General features: G+C 35.9%; 1 pseudogene; it reads left to right on the forward strand.

Annotated features, from left to right (window-relative positions):
* The first annotated feature begins 13,217 nt into the window (after window positions 1-13,217).
* Window positions 13,218-13,336, forward strand: LOC112471399 (annotated as a pseudogene).
* Window positions 13,337-14,014: the final 678 nt, after the last annotated feature.

Genomic DNA, 14,014 nt, shown 5'->3' on the forward strand with positions numbered 1-14,014 from the left:
TTTCTGCATCTTGTATTTCAGCTTTGGGTATAAATTAACAAACGTCACATATCTGTTTACGGTTTCCAAATATACATATCATACCATGTTTCCTTCATCTCCAAAAAAAAAAAAAAAGAGCTATGCGAGTCAAGGGATGACAGGTTGTAACGAAATCAGGAAAATAGGAAACAACCACATTTCTAAATCTTTCAAATTCACACACGGTTTCTATAATAAAAAAAAAATGTGTCTTTCTTATACCGAAATGACATCAGCAACCTTCCATCTGTCAGGACCTGTCAGACTCCTGGATCCTTTCCTCACTAGCATCCATATTGAGAGCCACACAGCGCTCATGTTTCACCTCAGCACCAGAGCAAAGCCCTAGGGCTGACTTCACCCACTCTCTAGGAGAGCAGATACTTTAAGGAGTGTTCTATACCAAGAGCTCTAACTTCAGATTTCAGGGAACATTTACAGCAAATTCGCACCAGCCAAGACTTTTCAACATCCCCTCATTCTTCACACTCAGGAGCATACCCTATAGCACGTTGCTGCTAGGGTTCCCCTTATCCGGTAGCCAGTCCTTCTGTCTACATTAACAGCAGGATGGCTCTAAATCATCTATGGTGCCGATTTGATCCATGATAAAATGATGCATCCTTCTTATGCTTAATAGGGAGAGTACCTGCTTTGCCATTGTTGCTCCCTCTCTGTCCAGCCATTTCTCTTCAATTTTTTTTTTTCTATCGAAGTAAGCAGAAGGGACAAACCAGCAAGTTCACCGCATAAATTTTAATGTTCATCAGACTCACCTGGGTGCTTGTTAAAAGCGCCTCGAGTTTCTGATTCAGTAGGTTTGGAGTGGGCGTAGTCATCTGTATGACTAAAAGTTCTCAGGTGATGATGATGACGATGCTGGTCCCAGAAACACAGTAAAAGAATCACTGGCATAAGGAGAAACTTAACAAGAAATTAGATACCTGTCTTCCTCACTGAAGATACCTCCAATCTCTGTGAGTGAATCTCTTGGAGCCTGTTGGCGGAGTAAGGAAGTTCCCCTTTCTCCTCTCCAACAAGGTGAGTCTCTGTAAGGCCACTGACAAATGCTCTGCAGCATTTTGCACCTTTTTCTCTAGTTGCAGAATTCATTCAGTTGCTTCCTTAATAAGCTCTGCAGGGTGTGCACACACCCTGCATTTATTGGGCTGCTGTAACAAAGTACCACAAACTGGATGGTTTAAACGACAGAACTTTATTGTCTCAGTTCTGGAGAGTAGAAGTCAAAAATCAAAGTGTCGGCAGGGTTGGTTCTTATTAACAGCCCTGAGGGAGAATCTGCTTCATGCCTCTCTCCTAGCTCCTGGTGGTTAACTGGCAATCTTTGGCATTCTTTGGCTGGTAGATGGCTTACTCAATCTCTGCCTTCACGTCCACGTGGTGATCCCCCTGTCTGTATGTCTGTTTACTAATTTCCCTTTTATAAGAATGCCAGTCATATTGGATTAGGGCCCATCCTACATCATCTTAACTAATTACTTTGAAAAAGGCCCTACTTCCAAATGTCACATTCTGAGGTACTGATGGTTAGGACTCCAACATATGATTTTGGGAGGGGGGCACTACTAAGCTCATAATAGGATTCAGCCCCCCATAATAACCTGATTTTCTTTAAATTATGGGTTGTTCGAAGACTCTTTGTCCTCACATTTGGATCCTAGTCACCAGTCTGGGGTTCCAGGAAACATCCTGTTCCACAATCTATTATGAATAATAGGGTCTTACTAACAGCTGTCTTCAATGACATCTCTTAGAGTAAGTAGTCCCTCATTCCCCTTCTATGGCTAGAATTTCCCTGGCCATATTGGTTGTCCATTTTTTCATGTGATCTATTAGATTATAATGTCAACAACAACAAAAATGAAACAAAAAATGCTGCAATAATGACACTTGTTGGATTTAGATTTTGTAAACGAATGGAAGAATATATATCTTTATGATAACAAATCTTATTCAGTAATATGGTGTCTCTTTTTATATATCTTTTGTGTTCCTTTGCAAGTATCCTCTGTAATTTTCTAAAGATAGCTTTTGCAATATCTTTATAAGTTTATCTCTAAATATTTTATGTATACAATATAATCGAGTTGATCATAGTTGCTTAACAACATGTATGGGAATCATCCTTAGTGGAGAACTCTAGGGTAAGTGATTTGATAAAACCAGGCAGAAACTTGGACTTTAGGACTTGTCTTTGGTAGGTATATGAGAATGTGAGCAGACAGATCTGCTCTGCATGAGTCAGGAATCTAGAAACATATTTGTTTGAGAAAGAAGGAATGAGGAACAGGGACAGGTCAGAAAGGGATGGAGCCTTGATTGGAAGGGAGAGCAAAAAGATGACTATGATGGAGAAAAGCAGTAATGAATGGGGATGTACTACGTGGTGTGTTTGTGTCCTCTGAGAAGATGTCAAGATCGGATAGATTGGATTAGACAAGAAAGAGATTTGTTAAGGGAAACTCTTATAAAGAAAAAAAGTGGCATGAGCTAAAAACAAACTGAGGAGTACCTTCAGACCATGATATTGATCTGACACTTATGAAGGAGAGGGAGAAGCAAAGATTAGGTAGGAAGAGTCTCAAAGTCTAGTGCAACTCTGAGGAAGCTTCCATCAGGCTGATATCAAGGTTCGATAAAGTACTCGATAAAGTACTCAGCTAATCGCTGATATTCCTCTTTGGCATAAGAATTATATTCTGGATTTAACATATTGGCCTACTTTAGTTTTCTTAATTTAAAAGTACAACATGATGGTGAAGAGACTGTAGTCTGGAATTTGACAGACTTGTGTTTAATTCCTACATCTGACCTTGAATCAGTTAGTTTATCGTTTGCCTTTACTTTCCTCATCTGTAAAATAGAATAATATTAGTATCTACCTCTAGCATTTTTATAAGTATTAAATTAGATAATGTGTGCAAAGCACATAGCACCAGGATCTACAACATGCAAAGTTTCAGTAAAAAATAGTTTATTAATTATGATCACTACTACTACTATTACTACTACTACTACTTCTACCAGATTCAATTGTTAGCATTTTATTTCACATTTTGAATCTATATTCATATGACAAATCAATTCATAATTTTCTTTTACAAATTATCTTTAAGTTTTGTTATTGAAATTATGATTGCATCACAAAACATTTTAATTTTTGTTCTATGCTGAAGTGATTTAAGTGAAATAGCTAATAACCCTTTGTAGAAGGTGTATTTGTTTGCTAGAGCTGCCTTAACAAAGTACTACAAACTGGGTGGCTTAAACCACAGAAATGTATGGTCTCACAGTTCAAGACTCTACAGGTCTGAAATCAAGTTGCCAGCAGGGTCATGCTCCCTAGGAAACCCAGAGGGAAATCCTTTCTTGCCTTGTCCTAGCATTTAGTGGTTTGCCAGCAAACTTTTACATTTCTTCTCTTGCAGCTGCTTTCTTTATCATGTGGTGTTCTCTGTGTTTTCACATGGTCATCTTTTTTTCTTTCCAGCTTTAATGATGTATAATTAACAATTAAAAATTATGTATATATTTAAAGTATACAATGTGATAGTTTGATATACCTATGCATTATGAAATGATTACTACAATCAGTCAATTAGCACATCCATCACCTCACATAGTTACCATTTGTTTTGCATGGGGAGAATATCGAAGATTTATTCTCTTAGCAAATTTCAAGTATGCAATACAGTACTGTTAACTATAGTCCCTATGGTGCATATTAGATCCTCAAAACCTATTCATCTTATAAATGAAAGTTTCTATCTTGTGGCCAATATCTCCCCATTTCCTTCATTTGCCAACCCCTGGCAACCAGCATTGTCCTCTCTGGTTCTATGAGTTTAACTTTTTTAAATTTCACATATAAGTGAGATCACAAAGTATTTGTATTTCTGTGTCTGCCTTGTTTCACTTAGTGTAATAATCCTCCAGGTTTGTCCATGTTGTGGCAAATGGCAGTACTTCCTTTTTGTGATTGAATAATATTCCGTTGTATGTATATAACACATTTTATTTATCTAATCACTCATCACAGATATTTACAATGTTTTCATACCTCTGTTATTGTAAATATTGATGCTTGAACATGGGAGTGCAGACATCTCTTCGATACACTGATTTTATTTCCTTTGGCTATATACCCAGAACTGGGATCATACAATGGTTCTATTTTAGTTTTTTGAGGACTCTCCACACTGTTTTCCATAATGGCCATACCAATTAACATTCCCACCAACATTCCCAGTGTGCAAGAGTTTCCTTTTCTCCACAACCTGGCCAACACTTATCATCTCGTCTTTTTAATAATATTCATCCTAATAGCTGGGTAACTCAATGTGGGTTTGATTTGCATTTCCCTGATGATTACTGATGTTCAGCATATTTTTATGTTACTGTTGATCATTTGATCTTCTTAGGAGAAATGTCTATTCATGCCCGTGGCCCATTTTTAAATAGGATTATTTGTTTTTGCCATTGATCAGATCCTTATATATGTTGGATGTTAATCCCTTTTCAGATTTATAGTTTGCAAATATTTTCTCCCATTCTGTAAGTTGCCTTTGCATTTCTCTTGATTGGTTCTATTGCGGCACAGTAGCCTTTTTAGTTTCATGTGCCCCTACTTGTCTATTTTTGCTTTTGTTGCCTTTGCTTTGGGTGTCAAATCCAAAAAATCATTGCCAAGAACAAAGTTAAAGAGATTTCTCCTTATGATTTCTTCTTGGAATTTCATGATTTCTGGTCTTACATTTAAGTCTTTATTTCATTTCAAGTTAATTTTTGTGTATGGTGTATGATAAAGGTCCAATTTCAGTCTTATACATGTGGATATGTAGTTTTCCCAGCACCAATTATTGAAAAGATTATCCTCTCACCATTATGTATTCTTGGCCTATATATGCATGGGCTTATTTCTGGGCACTCCATTCTGTTCCACTGGTTTATGTATCTGTTTTTATGGCAGTATCATACTCTTTGATTACTATAGCTTTGTAATATAGTTTGAAATCAGGAAATGGAATGCCTCCAATTTTGTTTTTCTTTCTCAAAATTGTTTGACTTTTGGGGGTCTTTTGTGGTTCCATGTGATTTTGGGGTTGTTTCTGTTTCTTTGAAAAATGCCATTAGAATTTTAATGGGGACTGCACTGAATATTTAAATTGCCTTGGATAGTATAGATATTTTAACAATATTAATTTATCTAAACTATGAACACAGGATGTCTTTTTATTTATTTGTGTTCTATGCAAGTTCTATCATCAATGTTTTATAGATTTTAGGGTAGAGATCTTTCACCTCCTTTGTTAAATTTACTACTGTCATTTATTCATTTGATGTTGTTGTAAATGGAATTGTTTTAATAGTTTTGGATAGATTATGGGTAGTGTACAGAAACACACCTGATTTTTGTATGTTGATTTTGTATCTTGCAACTTTACTGAATTTACTAGTTTTAATAATTTTTGGTGGAGTTTTTAGGGTGAACAAACGAGTCACTCACTGGTTTCCTGGATGAGCAAGACTGCTCCTGGACCATGGCTAAGGGTAGGGGGGGACAAGATCCAGGACCACTTCAGGATCTGTAGATTGGCAGTCCTGACTTTTGGGGACAAGGATGCTCTTAGTCTACCTCCCAGTCCTTGGGTGGGCAGGACTGATCCAGATCATGGCTGAGAGGAGACAGCTGAATTACTGGGCTGCTTCAGGGTCCAAAACTGCGACCAAGTTCAGTGGGCTTGTTACCAACATATGAATGTGCCTGGCTCCCCCCAGGTCCCTTGGCAAATTGTGCTGGTGGCCAGACCAAAACAAAGGGCTGTAACTGAGTCCATAAGGCAACAGGGCTGTTTCTGGGTCTGCAGCCAGGACCATGTCAACAAGCCTGCCACTTGTGCATGGGCCTGCATTCTCATAACAGTCCTCCTCGATCTTGGGCTCCAGCAGTGTTTTGTAGCCTCCTACCTGGATCCTTACAAAGTCACTTATGTCTGTGGATGGTTGTTCAATTATCATTACTCTGGGAGGATATGAGTGGGAGTCCTCCTATTCTGCCATCTTGATGACATCCTTTTCCTGGTCATCTTCTCATATGGACAACATTCATATTGGATTAGGGGCTCACCCTTCTCCAGTATGACCACATCTTAACTAATTACATCTGCAATAACTTTATTCGAAATAAGATCACATTTTGAGGTACTGGGGGCAGTTCAACATATCTTTTGGAAGAAAAACAATTTAACTTATAACAGATGTTATGCAAGGTGTTATTAAATGAAAAAGGCATTTCAGAATCAAGGAGATATATTGGAAGTCAGTCGACCATTGGTCAAGTGTATTCATGACTAGAACTCAGCTCTTGTTCAAGTGTTTATTTTAGAAGTTTTTTTTTTTTTTGAAATAGGAAAAGAAGAAACTGGAAAGGAATATGGGTGGAAGAAAGAAGTGATTTGGTAAAGTGTCAAGATATTTTCCATTATCTTTCAAGAAGGCATCTAGATTCTAAGTCTTTCAGCATCTCTAAGGAGCAGTTGAGATGACAAATAAGAATAAATGCACATATTTTTTTTAAATGCACATATTTTAAAAGAGCATTTGTTCATGTTTAGAAACAGTGAGTGCAAGACATGATCTTTTTTTAAATTAGCAAAATACAAGAAAGTGTACAGAAGTCAATAAAATCATCCATATCCTTACTACCAGCCATTCGGTGTTATATAAACATTTTACATAGTTACTTTCACACACACACACACACACACACACACACACACACACACACACACACCAGGCTACCACACCTATGGATCAAAAAAACCCTCTGGAGAATGTCAAGTTATTTTAAACACATATAAATTTCTTAAATAATTAAGACTTAATTGTAGATGCTTTTGTGATAAATAAATATATATTAATATAAACTCTTACTGGAATAGGAATAGCTTTTTTATCTTGTATTTTGTTTTTTTAATCAACACTTGCCAACTATTAACACAGTCTGCTTTTTTGATGTTATAAACAGAACACAGAATAGATTCACCACAAACAATATCTGAAAGAAATTCTTTTTTGTCATTTAACATTACGTTGTGTGAAAATGTAGACTATGGATACAATTTAGTTTAGGCAGCATAAATTAAATGAAAAAAATAATAGCTCTTCCGTTGACATTAAACATATTTTGTCAACTCTATTGTTCATAAATTGGTAGATGTTATTCTTCAATATTCAAACAATTGTGTTAATAAGTAAAGTTTATGACAGAACTAAATAAATGTGTCCTTTAATTGTTAAAGACATGATTTTTAAATCGTATTCGATCCTATTCATAAATGGATTACAAAGAATGATTTGAAAAGTTCAGGGATAAGGAAAATTCTCCACAATGTAGTTGGCTTATTTGACTATAAAAGGAAGAGCAATGTGCAAAGGTAGGCAAAAGCCTTGATTAGACATCAAGAGACCTGGAATGTAGCCTTGACTCTGCTACCATGTAGCCATAAAGCTTTGTTTAAATGTCCTGTTCTTATCTACAATATAAAAGGTTTATTCCGCTGGGCCCCTAAGGTCCTTTTCAGCAACGATACTTTAGTACTCTCATATTATAAAGGAATGTTTAGCACTTTGTTACCTCTGCTGTTAAGGTCATAGTGTTTGTAAAGAAAGGTAGACTTATAGGATTATTTTGATTTTTTTAAATAAATGTTTTATTTTTGAAAAATCATAGATTTACAGAAAAATTGCAGAGTACGGAAAATTCTCATATGCCCTTTAATCTCTCCTACTGTTAACATCTTACATAACCTTGGTACATTTGGGCAGACATAGTTTTGATCATCTTTAGGCTTATTGATTGTACTGCCAAATCAGTTAATTCATTTGCCAAGTATTTATTGGACACCTACTTTGTGCTGGGCACTCTTCCAAGCACTATGTACCAGACACTCTTCTAGATGGAAGGAGGGAGGGAGGGGGAGAGAGAGAAAGAGAGAGAGAGAGAGAGAGAGAGAGAGAGGCAGAGGGAGAGAGAGAGAGAGAGAATATGAACATGAATATGAATGAATTTTCTCCTGCCAAGAAGCTTATGTTATAGTAAGAGGAAACAGACAATAGTAGATAAATAAGTAAAATAAATAGTACATAAATACAGTAAGTGCCAAAGAAAAACAAAGGAAGGAAGAAGGAAACAGGCTGCCAGGAGGTCTGGATATTGCAATAGTGGCCAAAGAAGATGCCACTGTTAAGTTGACTTTTACTTGAGTGAAGAACTATAGAAAAATAGGGACAAGCCATAAAGAAAGCTGTAAGAACAACATTCTATGCAAAGGAAAGAGAAAGTGTAAAGTCTTAAGTTGGGAATATGCCCGATGTGTTTGAGGAAGAGCAAGTAGGCTAGTGTGACTAAACCAGAGTAAGCAAGGAAGAGAGTAATTGAGAAGAGGTCACAAAGGTAATTTTGCATTTGGGCAGGGGAGATTGTACAGAAATTTATGAGCCAGTGTGATGAGATGGAGAAAATAAAATAAATTTGGGATACGTTTTTAAAATCTAGTCAAGAGGACGAGCTGATTAAGTGAATGAAGAGAAGTGATTGAGGAAAAGAGAAATTAAGGATGACTGAGAGTTCTGAGATGAGCAAATGGGTAAATGGTGCCATTATCAAGATAGGAAAGACTCGTAAAGGAACAGGTGAGGGGAGAGAAGAGGACGGGAATCAAAATTTGCATTTGGCCATGTGAAACTTGATACTCTTATGAGATAGCCAAGGAGAGACAGCTAGTTGTACCAATTCAGGGCTAGACATATAAATTTCATCAGCATAGAGATGGTATTTAAAGCCCTGGGGCTGGATGAAATTACCTAAGAGAGAGTTTATACAAAGGAAAGAAGCTGTTGAGCTGTGCAACATTGAGAGTTCAAGCAAAGAGGAAAGGATCAAAGAAAACTACAAAGAAATATCCAGTTAAATAGGAGGGAAAACAGAATTGTGGTATCCCAGAAGCAGTGTGGAGAAAACTGTTCAAAGAATGTGATCGACGGTGTTAAAAGCTGCTAAGTGATCAAGTAAAATGAGAACCAATGATCAAACATTGGCTTTGTCAATGTGAACATCATTGGTGAGTTTGCCAAAAATTGTTCCAATGGAGTTTTTAAGATAAAATCTTGCTAAAAGTGGGTGTGAGAGAATGAAGAGTAAGCAGAGGCAAGGGTTTAAACAGCTCAAGATATTTTACTGAAAAGTGGAGCAGAGTAAAAAGGGAAGAACATAGAGGGATACGCCAATATTTTTTGAGGAAATATGTATTAGGAAATGTTGCTATATTCATTAGAATGATTCAACAGAGAGGGAATATTGATGATGCATAAAAGAAAGGATATTATTGCAGGAGTGAACCCCTTATAGAGGCAAGAGGGTTCAGTGTGTAAGTCAGCCTTAGACAGGAAAAAGATAATTCATCCACAGAGACTGGAGAGGATGTGAGTACAGATGATTGTAACTAAGGAGCATGTGCACCCTCACTTCTGATTGTTTCTGTTGGACCAAAGATATAGAAAGCATAGCGATCAACTATGAGTGATGATAGCAAAGGGTGTGTAGAAAGTTTAAAGAAAGTGGAGAAAGTATATAATAGTGGCCTCAGGGATTAGAAGAATAAATTAACTAGGAACATGTTATTAGACACTGCTGAGGGCCCACCAGAGGTCAAGGCCATACATTAAATGTGAGAACAATTAGTATAGTATTTTATGGTGTTCCAACTATATTAAGCTCCTCAATTATGGTTAAATATAGGATTTAACTAAGGTTTGGCTTTTGAAATCTATTTGCTTCAGTCCTCCAACTATAAATATGTATACAACGATGAATAACCAAACATTTGGTGAAAATCACTGCCATTGGAGAAAGCAATTTCAACAGAACTAACCCATGAAGAAATCATTGTGAAGAGATTGCATCAGTTAATACACATTAAGTGCTTAGAATAGCAACTGACAGTTATTCAAAAATGTTTGTTATTAACATTTTGAAAACAAATACTAGAAAATTTGTAAAATATGTGAAATTATTCTTGAGATTCAGGAGACTATGCAAGAAAAGAACAAATTGTTATGAAAAAATAATTTAGAATATGATGTCAGCAAGATGGCAGAATTGGAAGCTTTGGGCGCTCCTTCCTTCCATGAATACACAATTCAACAACAATACATGAACAAATTCATTTAGTGAGAGATTCAGAAAATAATTAATAGCCTCCTGTACCCATGGTGACTACAAAACTTGCTGTTACTGAAGCTCGTAGGAAAATTTGGGATATCCCCTCACCATAATCCCTATTCCCAGCACAGTGCTATATCATCGTAAGGAAACCCCCACCTCCCAGCTTCTCCTTGAGGGAGAAAGGAGCTGGACTAGACATGAAATGTTCCAACTTTTCCAGGGGATGTCCAAAGTCTGGCTTCTGTCTCACCTGTCTCAGAGCACTGACAGGATCTGTTATACTTTAAACTCCTGGGGACTGCAGGAACGAAGATGGCAGTTTGAACTAATACAGAAACAATTGCTATAGCCCCTCCCCTGCCTCAGTGCCTAGCAAGCAGGTGATATCAGCTTCTCACTGGAAAGGGAAAGAAAGATAACAGAAAGAATAGGTAAATGGGACTATATCACAATAAAATGGTTCTACACAGCAAAGGAAGCAATTACAGAAAGAAAAAGGCAACCTATGGAATGGGATAAAATATTTGCACATCATATATGTTAAGGGTTTAATATCCAAAATATATAAGGAATTCCTACAACTCAACAGCAAAAAAGGCACATATCTATATTTAAAAATGGACAAAGGACCTGAATAGACATTGCTTCAAAGAAGACGGACATATGTTCATACGCTATATAAAAAGGTACTCAACATCACTAATCCTCAGGGAAATAAAAAACAAAATCACAATGACATCACCTCATACCTGTCAAAATGGTTATTTTCAAAACAACAAAAAAACAGCAACAACAACAAATGTTGGCAGAATGTGAAGAATTTGGAAACTGCACATTTTTGCTGAGAATGCAAAATAGTGCAGCTGCTATGGAAAACAGTAGCATATATAGACACACGTGTGTCTATATATATACATATATATATACACACATATATGAATATTATTGAGCCTTTAAAAATAAGGAAAGTTACGACATGTGAGAATATGAATGGACCAGGAGGACACTAGGTTAAGTGAAATAACTCAGTCATAAAAGGACAAATACTGCATAATTCCACTTACATGAGATATCTAAAATAGTCGAGCTCATTGAAGCAAATAACTGAATGGTGATTCCAGGGGGTGGGGTATGGGGAATTACTACTCAAGGGGTATAAAGTTTCACTTATATAAAATGAATAAGTTTCAAAAAATCAACAAACAGTTAGTGTTGGAGAGGATGTGGAGAAAAGGGAACCCTTGTGCACTGTTGGTGGGATTGCAAACTGGTGCAGCCGCTATGGAAAACAGTCTGGAGGTTCCTCAAAAAATTAAACATAGAACTACCTTATGATCCAATAATCCCACTTCTGGGTCTTTATCCTAAGAAATCCAAGACACTAATTCGAAAAGATATATGCAACAACAAATTGGCAGAATGTGAAGAATTTGGAAACTGCACATTTTTGCTGAGAATGCAAAATAGTGCAGCTGCTATGGAAAACAGTATGAAGGTTCCTCAAAAAATTAAAAACAGATCTATCGTATTATCCAATAATCCACTTAAAGTTTTTATTGTAAAAGAATTGAAATCAGTATATTGAAGAAATATGTGCACTCACATATTCATTGCAGCGTTATTTATAATAGCTAGACATGAGAGCAACTTACATGTCCATTGGCAGATAAATAGATAAAATGTGGTGTGTGTGTGTCTATATATATATATATAGAGAGAGAGATATATATATATATATAGACACACACATATATATGTATACATATATTTATATATAGGTCTTTATCCTAAGAAATCCAAGACACTAATTCGAAAAGATATATGCACCCCTATATTCACTGCAGCACTATTTACAATAGCCAAGATACGAAAGCAAACTAAGTGCTCATCAATAGATGACTGGACAAAGAAGAGATGGTACATATACATAACGGAATATTACTCAGCCATAAAACATGAAATCTTACCATTTACAATGACATGGATGGACCTAGGGGGTTATGCTAAGTGAAATAAGTCAGACACAGAGAAAGACAAATACCATATGATTTCACTTATGAAAATAAATGAACAAACAAAATGAAAACAGACCCATAGATACAGAGAACAAACTGGTGATTGCCAGATGGAAGGAGGGGTCAGGGAGTTGGATGAAAAAGGGGAAGGGATTAAGAAGTGCAAATTGCTAGTTACAAAACTGCCACGGGAATGTGAAGTACAGCATAGGGAATGCAGTCAATACTAATAACTGTGTATGGTGCCAGGTGGGTACTAGACTAATCGGAGGGATCACTAAATTATATAAATGTCTAACCATTATGCCGCATACCTGAAACTAATATAAAATAACATTGAATGTCAACTGTAATTGAAAAAAAAACAAATATGTTTCAGAGTTCTGCTGTACAACATTGTGCTTATACATAACAGTGCCATATTGTACACTTATAATTTGTAAGGTGGTAGAATTCATGTTAAATGTTCTTACTACAATAAAGAAGTAATAATTCATTAAAAAATAAAAATGTGATTGTCAAAAATAAAAATAAGTCTATAGATGAAATAATGATCATCACTGAAGATATAATTAGTGATAAATTACCAAATTTAATATCATTTCCTAACCCAGTGCAAAAGACAAGTGATGAAAAATATAAGAGAATAATTAAGAAACACAAAAAATCGAGGCAGAAATTCCAAGATACTTGAAAGAAAAATACTAAAAATTTCCATAATATATTTTTATGCAACCAGAAAGATGAATATCAACATGTTAACAGTGATCACCTCTGAATAGCAAGAATAAAAGTGATTTTTCCTTTTTTATGAAAAAAGAAAAATACTCAAAATAGAGAACAGAGTTTATGGAAGGGAGAAAATGATGAAAAAGAATAAAAATTAATTGGATCAAAAATACTATTGGGAAAAAAATTCAAAAAAAAAAAAAACAACTTATAGTTATGCCACCCTGAACAAGCCCAATCCTGTCTGATCTGGGAAATTAAGCAGGATTGGGCCTGGTTAGTACTTGGATGGGAAACCACTTAGGAAGACCAGGTGTAGTAGGTGTAAAAAATTTTTAAAAAAATTAAAAAAAAAAAAAGAAAAGACTATCAGAGACTAAGCATCTTAACATTCACGACAATGAACAAACATTTGAAAAGAATATCTAGGCATATTAGAACCCCAAGATAAAGGGTTGAACAGATAGAAAACAAGTTACCGACAGAAGGATTTCTTCTGTTCTTTTATCATATCAAGCGCTTTCCATCTCCTCAAGGTTTTTGTGCTCGCTGCTTCCTCTGCTTAGAATTATCTAACTTTATCTCCTCACATGACTGGTTCTTTCCCATATTTTAGGTTTCAAAATAAATGCTACTTTCTCAGAGCAGTCCTCCTCTGACCCCACTATTTAAATAGGCTACCTGCTATTCTGTTATTAGCACCCTCTTTATTTCCCTCTAAAACTAGTAACCATTTCATTTTGCTTTTTAATTTATTTTTATGTCTCTGGTGCTAGAATATAAATCCCATTAAGACGGAGTGTCATGGTCATGTACCTGGCAGGGTTTCTGGCACAGAGCAGGTGTTTTATATGCATTTGGAGAATAGATGAGAAAAGTAGAATCAGATGGATCACAGATTTTTCTTTGGCTACACTAAATGCTTTATTTCATTGAAATAATGTGTTTCTCTCATTCATTTAACAGATACTTAATGAGGCCCTATTGTATATTAGGTACTGTA

This window comes from Pteropus alecto, unplaced genomic scaffold, assembly GCF_000325575.1.
Source record: "Pteropus alecto unplaced genomic scaffold, ASM32557v1 scaffold309, whole genome shotgun sequence".
Taxonomy (NCBI): domain Eukaryota; kingdom Metazoa; phylum Chordata; class Mammalia; order Chiroptera; family Pteropodidae; genus Pteropus; species Pteropus alecto.